This window comes from Neofelis nebulosa, chromosome 6, assembly GCF_028018385.1.
Source record: "Neofelis nebulosa isolate mNeoNeb1 chromosome 6, mNeoNeb1.pri, whole genome shotgun sequence".
Lineage (NCBI taxonomy): Eukaryota > Metazoa > Chordata > Mammalia > Carnivora > Felidae > Neofelis > Neofelis nebulosa.
Genome location: NC_080787.1, coordinates 147,447,613 through 147,471,317, shown reverse-complemented (window position 1 = coordinate 147,471,317; position 23,705 = coordinate 147,447,613). Strand labels below are relative to the sequence as shown.

General features: G+C 43.1%; 1 protein-coding gene across 5 annotated transcripts in view; it reads left to right on the top strand.

The window, feature by feature from the left end:
- Positions 1–23,705, top strand: part of LOC131515131 (uncharacterized) — a 210,799-nt gene that overhangs the window by 6,712 nt on the left and 180,382 nt on the right. The window contains exon 1 of one of the 5 annotated variants that reach the window (XR_009263465.1): positions 1,679–5,199. The exons of 3 other annotated variants lie outside the window; for them this stretch is intronic. The gene's annotated coding sequence lies outside the window, so the exon portion shown is untranslated. Of the gene's footprint in view, positions 1–1,678; positions 5,200–13,479; positions 14,911–23,705 lie in introns of those variants that run through there. One more of the 5 variants, XR_009263464.1, reaches the window with a different exon arrangement.

Here is a 23,705-nt window from a genome sequence, read left to right as displayed (position 1 = left end):
CCCCCAGTAGACTGCTGGGGCTAAACTCAGACTGGCGTGTGTGGTTATCTTCCCCTCTCCCTGCGGCAAGAGTCACTTGGAGAGGTGTTGGCCTCTGTGGGGGCTGCTTGCACACTGCCAGGCTTGTGGCACTGTTTTGGATGGGCGCCAGCCGGGGGCATATTAGCGGAGGCGGGTCTGCAGGAGAACATCGGGGTGGGGTGTGCAGTGTTAGCAAGGTTTGTGCAGGTCTTCCATGGGAGGCGACCTGCAGCTGCCCCAGACTCCTGCCTGGCTGGCCCGTTGCAGGGTGTAGATCTGAAGAAGCATGTGGGGCAGGCACGCTGTTAGCGGAGTTAGGTGGAGAGTGTTCTAGTGGGTTGGTTCCCACAGGTGTCTGTGTATCTAGGCTGGGGGCCAGGGTAAGGAAATGGTGCTGGCCAACTCCTTTGTCCCTGGAAGAAGTCTCCTAAAGATCTCTGCCCCTCCAGCGCACGACTCTCCCTCCCATATACCCCAGGCATTTTTCACATTGCTGCTTTTATGCTGTATCTCCTCAGGGCTGTTTGTTGTGCTGGCTCTTTAAGGGTGAGGTCTCAGCCTCCTCTCACCCTGTCAGCTCTCCATCGCCGAGCCCAACTGATATTTTAAGTTCTAGGTGTTAAGCCCCACTGATTGTGAAATTTGGCCCCTCTGTTTCTCAAAGTCAGATGCTCTGGGGACCTGGGGTGCCTGGTGTGAGGGTCCGTTTCTCTCCCTTCTCCACACCTGCCAGTCCTTTCCTTCTGCAGACAGTCCTGCAGGTCCATTTAGCTCCAGTCGTGTCTCCACCCTTCCTACCCTCTTTGATGTGGCCTCTTCTTAACATTTAGCCATGGAGAGGCTGTTCTGCCAGTTTTCTTTATGCATCATCTTAGATCTTCTGGGAAGAGTCTCCTATGTCTCATCTCCCCTTCCCAGGCAAACTCCTTGAACGTGTGGTACTGGCAGTGTTTTCCTACTTCTCTGCTGATCACGCTGCCACTTCTGGGGTTCTGCCCCACCGCTCCGATGATCCAACACCAGGCCCGATGTGTGCTGAACACTGAGGGGAACATTTGTGGTTTTGCTTGACCTGTTCTTCGTGAACTCATCCTCCAAGGATGGTCCATGGTCTCCTGATGGCCCCTTGTCTCGAGATGGGCTAATCAGAGTTCTTCTCTCAAATTTTCAAGACTGGATTTTTTTTTTTTTTTAATTTTTTTTTCCAACGTTTTTTATTTATTTTTGGGACAGAGAGAGACAGAGCATGAACAGGGGAGGTGCAGAGAGAGGGAGACACAGAATCGGAAACAGGCTCCAGGCTCCGAGCCATCAGCCCAGAGCCTGACGCGGGGCTCGAACTCACGGACCGCGAGATCGTGACCTGGCTGAAGTCGGACGCTTAACCGACTGCGCCACCCAGGCGCCCCAAGACTGGATTTTTTTTTTTTTTTTTAATTTTTTTTTCAACATTTTTTATTTATTTTTGGGACAGAGAGAGACAGAGCATGAACGGGGGAGGGGCAGAGAGAGAGGGAGACACAGAATCGGAAACAGGCTCCAGGCTCCGAGCCATCGGCCCAGAGCCTGACGCGGGGCTCGAACTCACGGACCGCGAGATCGTGACCTGGCTGAAGTCGGACGCTTAACCGACTGCGCCACCCAGGCGCCCCAAGACTGGATTTTTAAGACAGTTGGTTCCTCTCTTTACTTCTTAAAACTATTAAATGTCTTTCCTTTATTTCAGTGAAATGGTTCTCAATCCAGGCCGCACTTTTGAGTCCCCTCAGGGTAATGTTAGGAAAGTAATAATGCCCAGGCTGCACCCATGGAAGGCTCTGACTCCAATGGTCCGGGCAAGGGTTTATTTGTAAAAGTTTATCAGGTGACTTTGGGTTGAGAGCCAGGAACGGAGCCCCTTTGTGACAGACAGACGAGCCTAGAGAAGCATGGACTGGAGCACACACTACCCTGTTGCCCCAGCGCAGGACTGCTGCAGGGCTGTGTGAGGGGGGGTATCGGCCGCCTCTGCCTCTCAGCCTCTGTGCAGATGTGGCCTCTGCCCACCTAAGGTCTAGGCTTTCCTCCCACAGTGTACAACTGTCGCTGGGGAGTGGCCAGTCGGCTGGCGCCACTTTCCCAAGCCTTCCTTATGTAATGACGGGGCCACGTGGTTGCTTCTGGATGGTGACCAGAGGTGGTTATGAAGCGGGCAAGCTTTCCTAATCTTCTTGTGTCCCTTCTGCTGGCTTGCTGAACATGAATGCTACTATTTTGGAAGATGGTGTAGACATAGGAGAAAAAAAAGATCTGTGTCCTTGAATTATTGCCTCAAAGAGAGCTGCATGACCAAGAATACCCAGATTATGGAAGCAAGAACTAGCATTTTAATGTGGAAAGGCACAGAGGCACCTGGGTGGCTCAGTTGGTTGAGCATCCGACTTTGGCTCAGGTCATGATCTCGTGGTTCATGAGTTCGAGCCCCGCATCAAGCTCGCTGCTGTCTGCCTCTCAGCACAGAGCCTGCTTCGGATCCTCTGTCCCCCTCTCTCTGCCCCTCCCCTGCTTGCACTCTCCCAAAACTAAATAAATATTTTTTAAAAAATGTGGAAAGGCACAGAAATGTTGTGACTTGTTTATTATAGCAACTAATACTACTAAGCCAATGGTTTTCCCCTTCTGCCTGATAGTATCCTATTATTCTTTGGGGAACAACTTCTTTTCACTCCTTCAGGGCTCGGTAAGTGTCTATTCCTGTGCTCTGCCCCCCTTCCTCCCCAATTTGGCCCACAAGGTGGGGGCACGAATCAGGTGCGTCAAGTTCTCCATTTTTGGGTGCAGAATCAGTTCAGGGATGGTTTCATGACTCAAACTGGGTCAGTGAGAATCTTTCTAAGCCTCAGCATACGGACAGTGGGAAAAGTGGTTTTTCCTCTTCTTCGGACTCCTGTTTGGGAAAGCCTGTAAGGTGGTGGCACCTTGCCCTCTACAGTGGAACAAGCTGGTTGTAGAACTAAGACAGTGAGTGAGGCAGGGAGAGACAAGCCATGGAGACAGAGGCAGAGCTCCGTTGTCACTGTCATGTCACTGTCGTGTTTCTGAACCTGGTGGTGCCTGAAGCCAGTGCCTGGGTTTACTGCTTCTATGAACTAAAAATTCATTAAAATTACTGTATGTAACTTTCATTTCGTTACTTATTCTGCCTAGGCAAGTTGAGTAGGACAGTTGTCGTGAGCTGACGCTCTGCTCTGTGTCAGTTCTGGCTCCGCTCTGCTCTCCGGACTTGGGGGACACAGTTCTCACTCGCTCACTGGCTGTGCCATGTGAGCCACCAAGAGGCAGCTCAGAACCAACGTACTCTAAGGAAAGCTCCGAGTTCTGCCCACTCCCAAGTGCTCTCATTTCTAAGCCCTTCCCCCCTCACTAAGTGGTAACACCTGATGGCTTGAAGCCAGACCCTTACTCTTAATCTTCTCCATCTTGTTGTCCAGTTTCTCAGAAAGTCTTGTGCTTTCTTCTTCCTTCTCATGTCTCTTCTCTCTCCCCAGCGTTTTCTCCAAGAGCTTCCCAAGGGGGTTCTCCGATTCCACTCTTGCACCCCTGTAACTTATTCCCACGTAGCAGCTAGAATAATCCCAGAAGTACACGTTCTTCTGTTGAAAACTGAAATGTCGTTCCTTCGCTCTTAGAATGAAGTCCAAAATTCTTCCTAAGACCTTCGAGGCTTTGTATGGTCAGGCTCTTCCCTGGTTTTGAAGCTTACCTCTCATCCCTCTCCCGCCCACTCCCTGCACTTGGGGTGCCGGGTTCACCATTTCCCAGACCCCTCTCAGTTCTTCTGGGCCTTTGGGACTTTGTGCCTGCTGTTCCCACCACAGGGAAGTTATTCCTCTCTTTTCCAACAGGGCCATACTTCCTCAGACAGGCCTCCAACCATCCTATTTAAACGTGTTTCCTTCCCAGGAGAGTCTGTGATTGTCTATTTTTTTTACTTGTTTGTTACTTGCCTCTCCCCATTAGAACCTAAGCTTCAAGAAGGCAGGGGTCTTGTGTGCTAATAGTAGCTGAATCGCTGGGCCCCGTGTCTAGCACATAGTTGGTGCTCAATAAATAACTCCCTTATCATGTGACAGGCCCTGAGGGGGTCCTCACAATGCAGCTTGAAACCCCCCAGACTAGAAATTCTCTGTGGTCCCTGTTGGTTTGTGATCCTCATGAACTAAGTGCAAAGCAAATATAATATCTTGATTAATATTCATTTAGGTTGGTGTGATATTTTATTTATATATGCTTTATTTTATTCTTATTTTTAAAGAAATGTTCCTATTTTATTTTGTTTTATTTTTTTAAGTTTATTTACTTTGAGAGAGAGAGAGAGAGAGAGCACTAGCTTGAGAGGGGGAGGGGTCGAGAGAGGGGAGAGAGAGGAATCCCAAGCAGGCTCTGCACTGTCAGTGCAGAGTCTGATGTGGGGCCTGAACCCATGAATCGTGAGATCATGACATGAGCTGGAGTCAGACACTTAACAGATTGAGCCACCCAGGCACCCCAGAAATGTCCCTATATTAAACCTTTCTTACATTCTTTTTAAAAAGTTTGTTTACATATTGAAGTAATCTCTACACCCAACGTGGGGCTCAAACTTATGACCCTGAGATCAAGAGTTGTATGCTCTTCCCACTAGGCCAGCCAGGTGTCCTTATTTTATTTTATTTTATTTTATTTTATTTTATTTTACTTTATTTTAAACTGAAGTATAGTTGACATAGAACATTATGTTGGTTTCAGGTGTACAACATCATGATTCGACAGTTACGTGCATTGTGACGTGCTCTCCATGATAAGTGTAGTTACCACCTGTCACCATACAAAATGCTATGATATTGACTATACTCCCGATGCGGTACTTATCATCCCCATGATTTATTTTATAACCGGAAGTTTTTACCTCTTCTTCCATTTCACCTATTTTGCATATCCTCCACCCCCTCCCATCTCTTCCTCTTCTTGTAAGGGTCCAATCCTATCCAATTAGGGTGCTATTCTTATGCTTATGACCTCATTCTTATGCTTATGACCTCGTTTAACCTCAGTTACCTTCTAAAGACCCTATCTCCCGGACACAGTCACACTGAGGGTTAGGACTCCAACAGAGGAACTTTGAGGGGAACATAGTTCAGTCCACAGCAGTCTAACTCTGTAAGTTCTTCTTCCTTTTCCCCCAGGACCTCAGAATTCTGGGTGAGAGATGAATCTTTGTATGGCTCATAATACTACAGGCTCATAAACAGGTCAAGTCCTTAATGATGCAAGAAATAAGGCAAAGGAAATACACTTACATTTTTAACCTCAAGACAACAAAACCTTCTCATACCCAAACACCTGGAATGTTTGCACTTAAAGGAATTTAAGGAATTCCTTTAACTTTAAGGAATGTTTAAGGAATGTTTGCACTTAAAGAATTTAACCTGGAGAATTTCCAACCTTTTGAGGTTTTAACTAAGCACAAGCTTTACTTGTTTTTCTAGTCTTTTTTTTTTTCCTCCTCTTACTAAGTATAAGATTTCTTGCATATTTCTCGATTACAGGGGTAAGAAATAGATGAAATTCATCTTAAAATTTGTTTTAATTGAATACTTGTAAGGTGTTCGTTTTTTTCCCCCCTCAAACACATGAATTTGTGACACTTTCAGTGCTGAGAGGGTGTGGGCAATTGTATCTCTTACTCTCTTTGACTATATTCAGTTGTCGTTATGGTTATTGGTGATATAGAGAGAATTTTGAAAAATAGAATTTGTATTTTATTAAAAATTTTTAAATATTTATTTTTGAGGCAGAGCACGAGTGGGGGAGGGGCAGAGAGAGAGACACACACAGAATCTGAAACAGGCTCCAGGCTCTGAGCTGTCAGCACAGATCCCGATGTAGGGCTCGAACCCACGAACCGTGAGATCATGACCTGAGCCGAAGTCAGACGCCCAACCGACTGAGCCACCCAGGCTCCCCTAGACTTCGTGTTTTAGAGCAGTTTTAGATTAACAGCAAAACTGAGCAGAAAATATGGAGATTTCCCATTTACCCACCCTCCCCGACTCCTCCTGCCTCCCCACCATCAACATGCCTCACCAGAGAGGTACACTTGTTATGTTCAGTGAACTTATATGGACAAGTCATATTCACCCGAAGTCCTCAGTTTATATTAGAGTTAGCTCTCAGTGTTGCATATTCTATGGGTTTTGATAAATATATAATGATATGCATCTACCATTAGAGTATCAAACAAAATAATTTTTTAAAATGTTTATTTATTTTTGAAAGAGAGAAAGAGCGAGAGGGAGACACAGAATCCGAAGCAGGCTCCAGGCTCTGAGCTGTCAGCACAGAGCCGGACTCGGGGCTTGAACCCACAAACCATGTGAGATCATGATCTGAGCTGAAGTCAGATGCTTAACCCAGGTGCCTCATAGAGTATCATACAAAATAGATTCACTGTTCTGAAAGTCCTCTGTATCCCCACAAACCTCTGGCAACCACTGAGGTTTTTCTTTTCACTCTTTCCATAGTTTTGCCTTTTCTAGAATATCATATACTTGGCATGATACAGAATGTAGCCTTTTCTGATTGGCTTCTTACATTTAGTAAGATGCATTTAAGGTTCCTCCACATCTTTTCATGTCTTGATAGATCATCTCTTTTTAAGTGCTGAATAATATTCCATTGTGTGACTGTACCACAATTTATCTTGGTTGCCTGTAAGTTTTGGCCGTCATGAATAAAGCTGCTAGAGACATCTTTGCATAGGTTTTTGTGTAAATACAGGCTTTCAGCTCATTTGGGCAAATACCAAGGAGAGCGATTGCTAGATCACATAGCGAGACTGTTTAGTTTTGTAGAAATGGAATTTCAAAAGACTAACAAATAACTTTTAGGTGGTTCAGTGTTTACTCCACTGTGGGGGAGAATCTTAGCAGTAGCTGGAGCCCCTGTGTATGATCGGCAAGCTGGATGTCAGGCCGGGAGGGTGAGTGTGGGCTGAGACCCAGCCTTTTCCTGTCCTGGAAGCTGTGTCTTCTCAATTCCCACAGAGCTGCCCTATGAGCCAGTTTAGATCTTGCTAGCTGTCTCTCTCCCAGGGTCCTGGCCTGGTACCTTATCCCTGGGCCAGTTCTCTTATTTCTTCTTTTTCCCAGAGGATTCACCGACTCCAAGTCTGCTGGGGAATGAAGTTTTGCATCTTTATCATACCCCATAAATGTATCCCTTCCTCTTAAACTCAGTCCAGACTATGCCCTGGGCTCATCTGAAACACAAAGAGCCAGAGCCATCTGCCACCAGCTCCGAGTGTCAGATTGGATTCTTGGACAGGCCTCAAGATGCAGTGACCTGTTGTTTCCTTAGCTCTCTGACAGTTTTTAAAAGTTAATCCCTAGGTGTGATACAGCAGTGCAGATGCATAGGGGCACCTGTACCCCAGTGTTTATAGCAGCACTTTCAACAATAGCCAAATTTTGGAAATGTCCATGAACTGACGAATGGATAAAGAAGATGTGGTTTATATATACAATGATATACTACTTGGCAATGACAAAGAATGAAATCCTGCCATTTGCAGCAACGTGGATGGAGCTGGAAGGTATTATGCTGAGTGAAATAAGCCAGTCAGAGAAAGACGGATATCATATGTTTTCACTCATATGTGGATCTTGAGAAACTTAACAGAAGACCGTGGGGGAGGGGAAGGGGAAAAAATAGTTACAAACAGAGAGGAAGGGAGGCAAACCATAAGACACTCTTAAATACAGAGAACAAACTGAGAGTGGATGGCGGGCTGGGGGTGGGGAGAGGGGAAACAGGTGATGGGCATTGAGGAGGGCACTTGTTGGGATGAGCACTGGGTGTCCTATGTAAGCAATGAACCATGGGAATCTACCCCAAAACCCAAGAGCACACTTTACACACTGTATGTTAGCCAATTTGACAATATATTATATTTAAAAAAATAAATAAAAGTCAATCCCTATAAAAAGCTCTATTCTTCCCAGTGCAGAGGATACCTCAGGATGGCCTCCCCTCCACCTCCACCCCGTCCCCATCACCCGAAATATATTTGCTCTAAGACCAGTAGGTGGCAGTATTTCCACACTTTTCTCCTTCCCATGCACTCTCCTAAAAGCAGGATTTCTGTAAAACCCGAGTGGGTTCAGGGTGTTGAAATAGTATTAAAGGAGGACAAGACTTTTTTGTTTTGTTCACTTGAGAACAATCTTTTACTTTTTTTCATTTTAACCTTTTTCTTTTGAAACAGTCTCAATTTACATAAAAATTGCAATTATAGAAACTTGTTTTTTTTTCAGAATCTTTTGAAAGTTGCCAATATGATGTCCTATCACCACATAATATTTTATCTGTATTTCCTGCAAACAAGGACATTCTTCTACATAGTCACTAGAGAGCCTTCAAAGTCAGGAAATTAACAACTGCACATTACTGTTTTGTGATTCTCACCTACCCTTCCAGTTTTACACATTGTCCCAATAATGCCCTTTACAGGAGAGGGATCCAGTCCAGAATTACCACTGTATTTAGTTATGTGTCTCCTAATATCTTTAAAGCTTGGAATGTTCCACAGTCCTTCTTTGTCTTCTATAACATTGACACTTTTTTTTAAATGTTTTTTTTTTTTATTTTTGAGACAGAGATAGAGCATGAGCAGGGGAGGGGCAGGGAGAGGGGGAGACACAGAATCCGAAGCAGGCTCCAGGCTCCGAGCTGGCAGCACAGAGCCCGACGTGGGGCTCGAACTCACGCAGTGTGAGATAATGACCTGAGCTGAAGTCGGACGCTCAACCGACTGAGCCACCCAGGTGCCCCAACATTGGCACTTTTGAGATTATAGGTGTGACTTTGTAGAATGTCCCTCAGTACATCTCTTTCCTTATATTAGACTCAATATATGCATTTTTGGCAGGAAAAGCTCAGAAGTGGTATGTGTTCTTGTCACCACATCCTATCAGGTGGCACAGGGTTTCAGTTTGTACTGCTATGGGTTAGCTACTATTCCCTTTGAGCACTTGATTACCGTGGTGTCTGGCAGGCACCTCCATCGTAAAGATACTCTTTTTCCCTTTGTAACTAACAAGACTTTGGGGAAGAGGTACTTTGAGACTATGTAAATTGCATGTTCATCATCAAATTTTCCAGTTACTCATTTGTTTATACCAGTGTAGACAGATGAATTGTTATTTTATTCAATGGGCTATTTTTTTCAGATTTAGTCAGCGAGAACCACTTCGGGGTGTCTTCTGCATCCTTTTGACACACCCCATCATCAATTTCTGGCACAACATGTGCAAAGTTTATATTGTACTTTCCTTGCCCCCTAATCTGCCATTTCTTCTAAGAGTTTTTCTTTGGGTTCTTTAGTGGAGAATGGCATTTAGAAGCCAGATCTAGGAGCCAGATGAGCTCATTGTTTTTAGAGTGTCATTGCTCTCAGGTTGTCTTCTTTTTCTTTTTCTTCTTTTAAGTTTATTTATTTATTTTGAGAGAGAGAATAAGCAGAGAAGGGGCAGAGAGGGGGGAACAGAGGATCTGAAGCAGGCTCTGTGCTGACAGTGGAGATCCTGATGGGGGGCCCTCAAAGTCACAAATTGTGAGATCATGACCTGAGCCGAAGCACCCCACTCCCAGGTCTTTTTGTTGGACAGAGCTAAGGAATATGTAAATATGATGTGAGTATGTACACACACATAAATAAACACACATATGCATATAGATATACACATAGATACATCCACATACATACATGCATATGCACCTAGATACACACAGATATGTACACACATTTACACACACATAGTTACATACATGTTCACACATATACACACATATATGAAAATACCTACGTACATATGTCAGACACATCTATAATTTTTTCTGTATCTATATAGACTAATAACTAGGAGTTCACATCAGAGCTGACTAATTTGTGGGTCCCAGTGCAAAAGGAAAATGTGATGTTGCTTGTTCAAAAAAGAAAAAAAGTACTGTTTAAGGCACTGAAATATAAAGCTTTTTCTTATTTTCCACAGTCTCTCTCAACCTGTCATGATGTTTTCTTATTTGCTAGTCAATGTCACTCTAAGGAAAGAATAATTAAAAATTTAAATTATTAGCATGAATTTTTACTAGTCATCTTTATATTGTGTAATGCTTGTTTTTAGTACAGATACAAAAGCATTTAATTTGTGTGTGGAATCATCTAGAACGACACAATACATATTTTGTACAGGCACGTGCATTTTGTTTTTACCAGAACGGCTGTAAGACCGCACAAAATTGACTTAACTGTTTTTATTTCTCCTCCTGACGTGCACGCGTTCTACCAACACTGTCTGCTCAGGTTAGGCTCACCGATGAGCAAGGAGGGTCTTAGGGGAAAGAGCTATAAATTGTGTGGGGGCCAGGGGCAGGCCTCCTCGAGATGGGCCAGTGTGGCTTATAGATTATTTTAAATCCAAGTTATGTGAGAGATGGCCAGTGCGAGGACCCTCAGACCCTTCTGTCCCCCTGATAGCAGGAAACAAATCTCCCATGTGAAAGGTGCCTTCCCTGTCCCAGGAGGGAGAGACATCCCATCACCAGAGACGGGGAATTTCGAGCCAAGAAGGCTGTAATGTACTCTTGTGACTTCCTACTCATTACTACCCTGGCCCAAATTCTGTTGAGAATTCCTTACTAGTTGAAGCTCTGCAAGTTGTTTTCCTTGTCCTGTTAATTCCTCACAGATTTATTGTCTCCATCTAAAAAGTGTAAAAGCTGTCTGTCTTGGTCAACTCTTTAGGTCTCCATTTTATTACTGGGCCTCCATGCACATGGAATTAATCTTCCTTTTTCTTCTCTTAATCTGCCTCACGTAAATTTCATTCTTAGTTCAACTAGAAGCATCTCGGACAGAAGAATATTTCTTTCTCCCTGGCAATTGCCATCTCTTTCCTTTTCCTTCTAGGTCACTATTTTCAAAGTTGGTTGGCTAATACAGGATAACAAGAGTAAGAATGAATATGGTCTTGTATTTCTTTTTTTTTAATTTTTTATTTATTTTTGAAGGAGAGAGAGACAGAGCATGAGTTGGGGAGGAGCAGAGAGGGAGACATAGAATTTGAAGCAGGCTCCAGGCTCTAAGCTGTCAGCACAGAGTCCGATGCGGGGCTCAAACTCATGAACTGTGAGATCATGACCTGAGCCGAAGTCAGATGCTTAACCGACTGAGCCAGCCAGGCGCCCCTGGTCTTGTATTTCTTAGAACACCATGTCTTCTTTACATGGGAAGCAAGTTCTAGTTCAAACGGAAAGTGTGGCTCTCAGAGCCTATCAATCACAGACAGAACATGTTTCCCTTGTGCTCGCTTTGAGTCTAACTGAACTCCAAGGGGTCCACGGGAATCTGTGCTCATGGAGCTTGGCGGATGCTTCATGTGAAGGGGGCGAAGGGGCCGTTAGGGAATGACAGACATGCTTTGCACATATCTCTTCTGCTTATTCTAAGCTCTGTGGTCCTGTTAGATTTCATTTCCAAAACACAAATTAAAAAACAAGACTATCAAGAATTTTGAGGGGTGACACCACAGCGTGAAACACAGTGTGGGGCTCTTCGGAGCTTTGGTCCCTATGGATCTGCACAGGTCATGTGATCAGATGGCTGTTCTTGGCTCTGGCCTCTGACAATCCAGAATGAAGGCTGCTTAGAACCTGTCTTAGATGCTGCCTTGGGGTGTAAGTAGAAGCCCTCACATCATGGACCCTGTGCAAATGGTCATCATGGGAAAAACACCCTTCTCTTTGCTTTGTACTTCAATAGCCTTGGACAGAGTCTTTAGCCTGTATGCTCCGTCTTGTAAAGATTTCTGACTTTGCCCGTGGCGAGATTCTGTGCTCTGCACTTTGAATTCATGGTTTCCGTTCACATCTTTCTCACCCCTTGAAAAAAAATTTCCTTTAGGCAAAAGTTCCTGTGTCATGTTTTTTCCCCAAAATCTTTTGTTCTGACTCATTTAGGTTCCAAGGTGCCATGCACAGTTTTCAGGCATTTTAAAGAGGACCCCAAGGGAAGTCAAGGGAAACCGCGTGTGGGTGTCACCCACGATGTTGACTACTGGTTTTATTTCTCCCCCACCTCTTGCCAAGGAGTTTCTTCCCTCTAGAAGGTGATCACAGTTCTGTAGGTCATAACTCTCAATTCCTGTTTCTTTAAATATTTGACTGCTTCCTTCCACCTCTTTCTCTTCCTGACAGAATCCACTTAGTCTCTATGATTCGGTCAAATGGTGCCTCTTCCTGATGCCCCCAGGCCAAAGTGGTCAGTCCTTCGCACCCTATCTGCTCCCATCTCTGTTCTGGAACGTACTGGCATACATCATAATAATTGGCTTCTAGGTCTGTGTCTCCAAGAGGCGTCAAGTTTTTCCAGGGTGTGAATTGACCTTCATCTATTCTGTGTCCCTAGAGCTTGTCACAGGGCTTGACACTTGCCTCATGATCAACCTAAGTAAACAGGGGTGCCTTCAACAGCTCTTTCCTTTTAGCTATTGTCTCCTCACATTTTAGTCTGGCATTTTCCTCAGTTTACATGGCATATGTTTTTGGTTGCGGAAAACAGAATAGAAAGCATTATCCCATATGTTGATGACCTGGCTTTATTATCAAGAACTAGAAGTTGCCTTAATAGATAGACATCTAATTATCATCAGAGAGCAGAATATAAGAGTCTGTTTGAAAACCCAAACTGTCATTTAATTTAATTTAATTTATTTTTAAATATTTCTTAAAGTTTATTTATTTTGAGAGAGAGAGATTGCAAGCTTGAGTGGGGAAGGGGTGGGCAGGGGGGCAGAGAAAAAATCCCAAGCAGGCTCTATGCCGTCAGCGGGACTTGAACTCACAAACCGTGAGATCATGACCTGAACCAAAATGAAGAGTGCTTAACAAACTGAGCCACACACGTGCCCCAGAAAAGCCAAACTGCCATTTTAAAAGCTTATTTTTAACCACTCTACAATAGTCCATTCCATTTATTTAAGCTACTTGAGCTTAAAATGTTTCAAGACATTTCTGGCCCTTTACTAAGGTTTTTTGTTTTGTTTTGTTTTGTTTTGTTTTGTTTTGTTTTTTAAACAATGGCTACAAATAGCATTGGTAAGATTCATTTAAAAACACTTGCCTAGGGGCACCTGGGTGGCTCAGTCGGTTAAGCATCCGACTTCAGCTCAGGTCACGATCTCGCGGTGTGTGAGTTCGAGCCCCGCGTCGGGCTCTGGGCTGATGGCTCAGAGCCTGGAGCCTGCTTCCGATTCTGTGTCTCCCTCTCTCTCTGCCCCTCCCCCGTTCATGCTCTGTCTCTCTCTGTCTCAAAAATAAATGTTAAAAAAAAAAAATTAAAAAAAAAATTAAAAAAAAAACCACAAAAAAAACCACACTTGCCTAGTGAGAATTATTGTGGGTATCCTTAATGCCCCACAACTTGGACTTCAACGGTCCATTTGTTTATGTGTGGGACCCAGAAAGTGTCCTGTGGGGAAAATGATGACCCCGGGCCTCTTTCCTGTGGAGTGAACCGCCTTCTGTTCAGGTACATTGTAGTTTATTCTACAAATCCTACTTAAACCCACTGGATGATGAAGGGGTGTGGCCCTGCCTGTACTTTGCAGTATGTAATTTACACTTTAGATAGTTGTCAGAGTAAAACCCCAAACTCTCTGCTGACTGATATTTATAAAAATCAAGAAATAATATTTATGGACATTTATGTGAAGCATGAGTGCTTAGTACATCACATGGAGATCCGTCATGAGTGAGAGGCTCTGATCCCTCACCATCACCTGCTTCCTCCTCCTTGTCATTATGATAATAATTATAACAAAGGTGATGCAGTCCCCTGTTGTCTAGAATTGTTCATGGATGAGGCAGATGATTGGATCGCTGCTCATGTGCAATATTTTAGTCTTCTGTAGACCTTCTTAGCTGAACAGGTGAGCGGGACAAGACGGTGGTTGAAAGCTTGGGCATCGGATACAGATGTTCTTGACTTGAGTCCTGCTCTAACCCTGGCTCTTCCTCTTGCCACCTGTGTGACCACTGCCAAATAACCTGATCTCCCCAGGTCTCAGCTTCCTCATCTGTAATATAGGGGAAGATTGCCTCTGTCAGAGTTGTGGCAACAATTAAATAATTGACCTGCAGCCTTTGGCACAGTGCCTGGTCCATCATGACTTGCAATACATATCTTTAAAAGCTGCTTGAAACTTTGGGGCGTTTGGGTGGCTCAGTCAGTTAAATGCCTGACTCTTGATCTCAGCTCAGGTCATGATCTCATGGTTTGTGGGACTGAGCCCCGAGTCAGGCTCTGTGCTGGCATCGACAGCCTGATTGGGATTCTCTCCCCTGTCTCCCCCCTCTCTCTGCCCCTCCCTTGCTCATGCTTGCTCTCAAAAAAGAAAACAACTACTTAAAACTTTTGACATAATTATTAACTGCACATTGGAGAACTGTTGTTGGCATTCACAGGGGTAACGTTATGACAGAGTTCCCTTGTGATACCATGGTAGGGATTTGCCAAGATGTTCATTCATTGGTTTATTGGACAAGTATTTGTTGATATTATTACCAGGCACAATTCTTATTGCTGGTGATGGAGCAATGAACAAAGCACAAAAAAGTAAATTATTTAGTACATTAGAAGGGGAGGGTGCTATGGAAACAGAATAAGAATGTGGGGGAAGGTGGTGCATTTAAGAATGTGGTCATAGTGGGCCTCACTGGGAAGGTGTCTCTTGAGTGAACCCTTGAAGGAAGTAGGGGTGAGGGGTACAGATGCGTAGGAGAAGAGCACCCCACTGAAGCCTTCGTGTGGGTGTGAGTTCCTAGTGTGCTCTGGGAATGGCCAGGAGAACAATGTGGCTGGAGAGCAAGGGGGTAGCAGGGGGTAATGAGGCTGGGGTTGGGGCATCGTTTACTTAGGCTTGTTGGCCTCTGGAGGGGCTTTGGCTTTTGCCCTGAATATCATGAGAGCCATTGGGGGGTGTGGGCGAGGAATATGTTGTTCAACTTGTGTCTCACTGTTTTCTTCCTCCCCCCCTCCTCTTTTTAAAAATTTTTTAAATAAATAAATTAATTTTTAAATGTTTATTTTTAGGAGAGAGAGGGAGCAGGGGAGGGGCAGAGAGAGAGAGGGTGGGGAACAGAGGATCTGAAGCAGGTGCTGTGCTGACAGCAGACAGTCTGATGGGGGCCTCGAACTCATGAACCACCAGGTCATAACGTGAGCTGAAGTCCAAACCTTAACTGACTGAGACACTCAGGTGCCCCTTAAGATTTTACTTGTAAATAATCTCTACATCCAACGTGGGGCTCGAACTTACAACATCAAGAGTCACGCACTCTACTGACCAAGCCAGCCAGGCGTCCTCTTTTCTTTTCTTCTTTCTTTCTGTCTCCTTCCTTCCCTCCCTTCCTTCTTTCTTTCCTCCTTCCCTCTCTCCTTCCTTCCTCCCTCCTTTCCTTCCTTCCTCTCTCCTTTTTTCTTTCTTCTCCTTCCTTTTCTCCTTCCTCTTCCTCTTCTTCTCTTCCTCCTCCTTCTGGTATATGAACTGGAATTTTTTTCTTCAAATTGCAGTATTAGGTCAGCTATGTTCCTAAGTAGCTCTTTGGTTTTCAGATAAGACTGTGAAAAATGTGACTTGTGTGACCTCCAAGGCCGTGTTCTTTGTGCTGACAGCCAGAAAGCTGGTCTACATCCACTTTCAGGTCAAAGCAAGGGCCCTTTTGGCAACAGAATATTAGGTTGATGAAAACTTACTTGGTTATCTGTACACCTTCCTCACGGCAGGGGGTGACTTCAGAGCACACACCATCAGCGGTTTTTACTGTCTTTGCACGATCGTTTGGTTAGTAGCGGTTGCCTCAACTAGACCATAAGCTCCATGAAGGCAAGGGTCATGGTGCTGTTTTAAAAATCAGCATTGCATCTCCAGCAGCCACTATGAAGCCCTGCATAATTATAAATATTGGTTTGATGAGTGAATACATTGGATCAGTGTGATAATTTCTATTTTTCTTTGCTGCCGTAATGCTAGAGCCATACATGAAACCTGTGTTCTCAGAGCCACGGGCAATTATGTTATTGGATAAAATCTATCTGTTTAAGAATATGTTGCAAGACTGAATTTTGTGCCAACAAGATGTGGGCCATGGGGCTCAGCTTTTGTCATAATGTAGCAATTGTCTGAAATGTTTCCTCTCTGCCAGTTTGTTGGTAAGTCACACAAGAAGATCTCAGGGGAATGGTAAGATTTGATACGAAAACCCATTTGTGTGTGTGTGTATGTATGTAAATGAAAGGGTTCGGGAGACTCAGTTAAGTGTTTTTTTTTTTTAAGTTAAATGATTCTTTAAGACATTTTTTTCTTAATGTTGATTTGTTTTTGAGTGAGAGAGAGCAAGCGAGCAAGTGAGCATGCTTGGGGAAAGGGCAGAGAGAAAGAGGGAGACACAGAATCCGGAGTAGGCTCCAGGCTCCGAGCTGTCAGCACAGAGCCCGATGCGGGGCTCGAACTCATGAACGGTGGGATCATGACCTGAGCTTCGTGAAGTCAGATGCTTAACTGACGAGCCACCCAGGGGCCTCAACTTTTACGTATTCATATATGTAAGAAATACAAATCTATATAAAAATTTCTACCTCTATGGATCTTACACAACTATAAAACCAAATAAACACATCACTTAATGCAAACATAACTATGAAGCTGATATAATTCAAAGGAACCACACCAGCGAACCTACATCGTGCCTCCCCGTAAATACTGCCCTGCACCCTCTTCCTGTGTTTCCCTTGGCAGATTTGCACACCATTCCCTAAGGCGATGCAGTTCTCCTAACATTCTTCTTACTCAGAATATGGCAAGATATATATCTCTTCTGCCATCTGCAATGCAATTCACCCTTTACCTTGACTGGGTTAAAAATGCTTCATTTATCTGTTAAAGTGGTATCACTCAATGACTATGTAATTGATGAGCCTGCCGGCAGGGTGGAGTCCCCTTGTGTCCTTGGACATAAAGCAGACACTCCAATTGAGAAAGTGCTTACATTAAATTTTTTTTTGCATTACAACTGAAATGAAAACAGTTAATAATTTACTAATTTGTGTAGAAAAAAAATGAAGGGTGACCAATTATAGATCAGAAGACTATGGCTTAAAAACTTTAGACTAAGTAGTTACTTACTGCCTATTCATTGAGACCCAAATAATCAATTTGGTACTTTTTCTTTCTGTGTGTGTGTGTGTGTGTATTGGTGGGGAAGGTTGGGAGGTTGTGTATTTGTGTGTGTGGGAGACAGAGAGAGAGAGAGAAGGAGGGTGGGAGGGAGGGAGAGAAGTTATTATGTAAGTGTAATTGTTTATTTTAAGCTAGTCCTTAAATTTTGATGGGTACATAATTTCTTGTGGGGATGTCTGAGGACAATTAAGCAGTGTGCTTGCCTCTGGTTATTTTCAAGATTCTTAGCATTAAGTTGGAATTCTTAAGATGAAAGATACTGTATGGTTCTAGTAAATAAATACAAGAATTCGAGAATGCATGTCTTGGGCAAATGCCAAGACTATTGCTTTTTATTTTCCACTTAAGTAAAATATTTTAAAATTGCTTTTGGAGATGGTGTTCACCATTGTGTTATGTTTTAGACTATTCATTAGATAGTTTATCTAAACCTTACTGGTGTTTATTTGGATGATAATAAATGGCTTAATTATCTGTGTTTAGTTTTTTGTAATTGTCATGAGGCTGACTTCAGTTAAGATGTCAAGTTACTTTTTTTCTTTATACAAATGTTTTCTGGGTGTTTTGTAAATTCTTCAAAAGTCCAGTATACTCTTTACTACTGCCGAAGAATGTATGTGCCTTAAATGTGAGTTTTTGAACTCTAACATCTGTGAACATTTGAAACGCATTTGTTTCAAAACCAAATTGTGACATTAATGTGGAATCATTGGCTTGAAAATGTGGGAGAGCTTCAGGGTTTTGGTGACCATATTAACAAAAAGTGTAGGGACCAGATTCAATTCCCAGTTTTACTTTCTAGTTCTATCAGAGAAGCAATTCTAGTGGTTTACAAATAAATACATTAGCTCTTAATTAGTGAAATATACGAATGTTAACATTCAGTGTTAAAATTTAACTGACTTCGATAAAGAACAAAGCTGTATTACAGTTAGACCATGGAATAAAAATGTTAATATGTAAAATTCTATTTCATAGTCTAAATCCGTGACTGTTTGGAGACACCCATTGTCATTTGATTATTTTCAGTTTGCCATCAGATGTTTGGCATTAGCCCTATGCTGGCCATAGCATAGCAGACTTAATAGACATATTTACTCATACAGAATGTTGGCCATTGTGATAGCTTCAGTGTCATGTTTGCTTACCACAACTTTTGCTCATTATTTTTATTGGGATCCTAATGGTTATTAGGATGGCATTTAAAACCCCATCCTAAAACTTTACACAAAAGCATTTACATTTTAATGCCAGATACCATTCAAGTAATTTTGGTAAAGTATCATTATTCATGACATAAAACGCTAATTTTTTTCCTCTAAGATTATGCTAAGTAATCTATATTTGTGTGTTGCACACAACTCTTGTAGTTATGACATATTTATTGTATCTGTCGCTATTTGATTCACTGACACATTGTAGAGTATGCAAATACAAAAATTCATTTTAAAAGTTTCTTTTTTTTAAAGATTTCATTTTTTTTAAGTTTATTTATTTTGAGAGAGAGAGTAGGTTAAGGAAAGAGAGAGAGAGAGAGAGAGAGACAACTCCATGCAGGCTCCACACTATCAGTGCAGAGCCTGATGCAGGGATAAAACTAAAAAACTGTGAGATCGTGACCTGAGCTGAAATCAAGAGTCAGATGCTTAACCGACTGAGCCACCTAGGTGGCCCTCATGCTAGAAGTCCCAATTGGCATTTTATGTTTTTCAAGGTGTTTAGATAGATGTGTAGACAAACACACACACTAAGTTGAACATCTGGTGACAAGTGTGCGGAGCCATGAGTCTGATTGTTGGTCCAAGTTGAGGGTGGATCCAATAGGGTGTTTTAGTTGCAGAGAAAAAAGAATCCCGACTCATACTGGCTAACTGATGAGAACATTGGGTGACTCATGTAACAGAAGTCTGAAGATACGGTGGATTTCAGGGCTGGTTGATCCAGTGGCTCATGTGGTCTTCAAAGATCCAGGTTTTTTTGTTTGTTTGTTTGTTTTTTACTGTTATTTATTTTGAGAGGGAGAGTGTGTGAGTAGGGGAGGGGCAGAGAGCAAGGGAGAGAGAGAAATCCAAGCAGGCTCCACACTGTCGGCGCAAAGCCCGACACGGGGCTCCATCTCACGAACTGTGAGATCACGACCTGAGCCAAGATCAAGAGTCAGATGCTTAACTGACTGAACCATGCAGGTGCCCCAAGGGTCTAGATATTTTCTGTCTGTCTATTCTGACATCTCAGTATCACCTTCATGTAAAGGCTCATTTTCTGAGTAGGTGTGGTTTGGTCACAGCTCAGTTGAGTGTTCATGCCTGTCTATTCACATCCAGCAGGAGGGAGGTCTGGTGTCCCGTGTTCTCTGATGTGGGCCACAATGGATGGGGAGGGAAGAGAGAAAGGTAGGTGAGATATGAATGCTATTCCTTAGCAATAGGTACAGACCTGATCCAATATCCAGGCTTTCTCTTCAAAGGGTGAGTTAAGGATTGAGCAGAGATAGTTGAAACCTAATCTCACGGGGCTGGGGTCAGAGCCAAGAATGCAGTCATTGCAAGTTGGCGAGCCTGTGTGCTGGGAGAGGAGTTTTGTCTCTAAAGGTGCTGGGCATAGGAAGTTTTATATCTCAGTTTCAGAATCCCGAGGATACCAAGAATAAGAGAGGAAACCGACTTAACGTGGAGCAGATGGGCTATCTCGCCAGAGCCCTTTTGATGTTGTTGCCTTTCTCTGGAGCGGGGTTTGGAGTGGGGCTTCGGGTCCTGATGGGGTTCATGTGGCTTCAGCTGTGGACATTAGGGAGCGGGCCACAGCATGACACCGTGCAGGAAATATGTGCTATATTCTGGCCCAAATATTCTGATTGAATTAAGAGGCAAAGAAGAAATCCAGTGAATAGGAGAGACCGAATCAAATATAACATGCAGCAAGATGTTAAAATGAAGTTTTAAAAACCTCAGTTTCAGCAGGGGCTCCCAAAGCCAAAACAAAGCCCAGGTGCCCCATGTTTTGAAACGAGGGGCGCTTTGTGTGTGAGACTTGCAAAGGGAATGGCCCCAGGTGAGTTGTGTGTTAGTGAACCACACGCCTCCAGCCTAGAATGGAATCGAGGTGCAAGAGGTGAGGAAAAGGAGGGTTTTTCGGCAGAGAGCTGTCACAGCACTGTGGTGTTTTTCTTTCTCTGCTGGGAAGGGTGGGGTGATGCCTTCTATCTCAAGCCAGGTAACAGAGGGGGTGTGTTGGTTTCCTGGGAGGCTGTAACACAATACCACAAAGTGCGTGGCTTAAAGCGATGGGTATTCATTGTCTCACAGCTCTGACGCCTTCAAGTCTGAAATCAAGGTGTTGTTAGGGCCAGGCTCCCTCTGCAGCCTCTAAGGAAGGATCCTGTTCTGTCTCCTCCAGCTTCTGGTGGTGCCTGACAATCCCTGGCACTCCTTGTCTTGTGGCAGCGTTATGCCAATCTCTGCCTCTGTCATCACATCTTCTCCCTGTGTGTGTCCGTCTCTTCTTAGAAGGACACCAGTCAGATGGGTTTCAGAGCCCACTCTACTACAGTAGGACCTTGTGTTAACTTGATAAGATGCTATTTCCAGGTAGGGTCACATTCCCAGATGTCTGGGGTTAGGTCTCTGACTTCCTAAATGATTTTTTAAAATGTGCATACATTAAGTCTCAATTTTTGTGCTGTACGGTCTCTTGGGCTTTGACAAACGCACAGTGTCATGTAGAATAGTTTCACCACCCTAAAACCCCCTGTGCTCCACCTTTTCATCCCCACTCTTCTGCCTGAACCCTTGATAACCACTAATCTCCTATTTATTTATTTATTTATTTATTTATTTATTTATTTATTTATTATTTTAAAATGTTTATTTATTTTGAGAGAGAGAGACACATACACACACACAAATTATGAGCATGGGAGGGGCAGAGAGAAGGAGACACAGAATCTGAAGCAGGCTCCAGGCTCTGAGCTGTCAGTATGGAGCCTGAAATGGGGATCAAACCCACAGACTGTGAGATCATGACCTGACTGAAGCTGGATGCTTAACTGACTGAGCCCTCCAGGTGCCCCATGGTAACCACTAATCCTTTAAACGTGTCTACATATTTGCCTTTTCCAGAATGTCGTATAAATGGAATCACATGGTATATAGCCTTTCCAGAATGGTTTCTTTCAGTTTGCAATATGCATTTAAATTTCCTTTATGTCTTTCTGTGGCTTGATAGCTCATTTCTTTTCACTGCTGAGTAATATTTTATCGTATGGATGTGCCAAAGTTTATCTGTCCATTTGCCTATTGAAGCACATCTTGGTTGCACAAAACTTCTATAATGTTCACTTGTAGGCTCTTATCTGGATACACGTTTTTCAAATCAGCTGGGTAAATACCTAGGAGCGTAATTGTTGGATCTATTGGTAAGACTGTTTACCTCGTCAGAAACTGTCAGATTGTCTTCCAAAGTCAATGCACCATTTTGCCCGCCCACCGACGTGAATGAAAGTTTTTATTGCTCCACATCCTCACTAGCACTTGGTGGTGTCCGTGTGTTGGATTGTGACCATTTCCCCCACAAATTTTATTTAAATTCTCTTTACTTAACATATAGTGTCATATTGGTTTCAGTAGCAGAATTTGTCACTTGCATATAACAACCAGTGCACAACCCAACAGGTGCCCTCCTTAATCCTCATCATCCATTTAGCCCATGCACTGCCCACTTCCCCTCCTGCAACCCTCAGTTTGTTCTCTATAGTTAAGAGTCTCTTATATTTTGCTTCCATCTCTTTTTTCCCCTTCCCCTATATTCATCTGTTTTGTTTCTTAAATTCCACATATGAGTGAAATCATATGGTATTTGTCTTTCTCTGATTGACTTATTTCGCTTAACGTAATACCTTCCAGCTCCATCCATGTCTTTGCAAATGGAAAGACTTCATTCTTTTTGATGGCTGATTGATTCTGGTATATATACACACCACATCTTCCTTATCCACTCATTCATTGATGGGAATTTGGGCTCTTTCCATAACTTGGCTATTGCGGATAGTGCTGCCATAAATATTGGGGTGCATGTGTCTCTTTGAATCAGTATTTTTGTATCCTTTGAGTAAATGCCTAGTGGTGCAATGACTGGGTCATATGGTAGTTCCATTTTTAGCTTTTTGAGGAGATCACACTGTTTCCCAGGGTAGCTGCTCCAGTTTTCATTCCCACCAACATTGTAAGACAGTTTTCCTTTCTCCACATCCTCACCAACATCTGTTGTTTCTTGTGTTGTTAATTTTAGCCATTCTGACAGGTGTGAGGTGGTATCTCACTGTAGTTTTGATTTGTATTTACCTGATGATGACTGGTGTTGAGCATCTTTTCATGTGCCTGTTGGCCATCTGGATGTCTTCTTTGGAAAAATGTTTATTCATGTCTTCTGCCTATTTCTTCCCTGGATTATTTGTTTTTTGGGTGTTGAGTTTGGTGAGTTCTTTACAGATTTTGGATGTTAACTCTCTTTCAGATATGTTATTTGCAAATATCTTCTCTTCCATAGGCTGCCTTTTAGTTTTGTTGACTGTTTCCTTTACTGTGTAGAAGCTTTTTATCTTGATGAAATCCCAACGGTTCATTTTTGCTTTTGTTTCCTTTGCCTCTGGAGATGTGTCTAGTAAGAAGTTGCTATGGCTGAGGTCAAAAAGGTTGCTGCCTGTGTTCTCCTCTAAGACTGTGATGGTTTCCTGTCTCAAATTTAGGTCTTTCACCCATTTTGAATTTATTTTTGTGTATCGTGTAAGAAAGTGGTCCCGTTTCATTCTTCTGAATGTTGCTGTCCAGTTTTCCCAATACTATTTGTTGAAGAGACTGTCTTTTTTCCATTGGCTATTCTTTCTTGCTTTGTCAAAGATGAGTTGATCATATAGCTGTGGATCTATTTCTGAATTTTCTATTCTGTTCCATTGATCTATGTGTCTGTTTTTGTCCCAGTACTATACTGTCTTGAAGACTACAGCTTTATGATATAACTTGAAGTTCAGAATTGTGATGCCTCCCATTTTGTTTTTCTTTTTCAGCATTGCTTTAGCTACTTGTGATCTTTTGTGATTCCATACAAGTTTTAGGATTGTTAGTTCTAGCTCTGTGAAAAATCCTGGGGTGTTGTTTTGATAGGGATTGCTTTAAATGTGTAGATTGCTTTGGGTAGTATCGACATTTTGACAAGATTTGTTCTTCCAATCTATGAGCATGGAATGTTTTTCCATTTCTCTGTGTCATCTTCATTTTCTTTCATAAGTATTTTATAGATTTTAGGGCACAGATCTTTTACCTCTTTGGTTAGGTTTACTCCTAGGTATCTTACGGTTTGTTGGTGCAGTTGTTA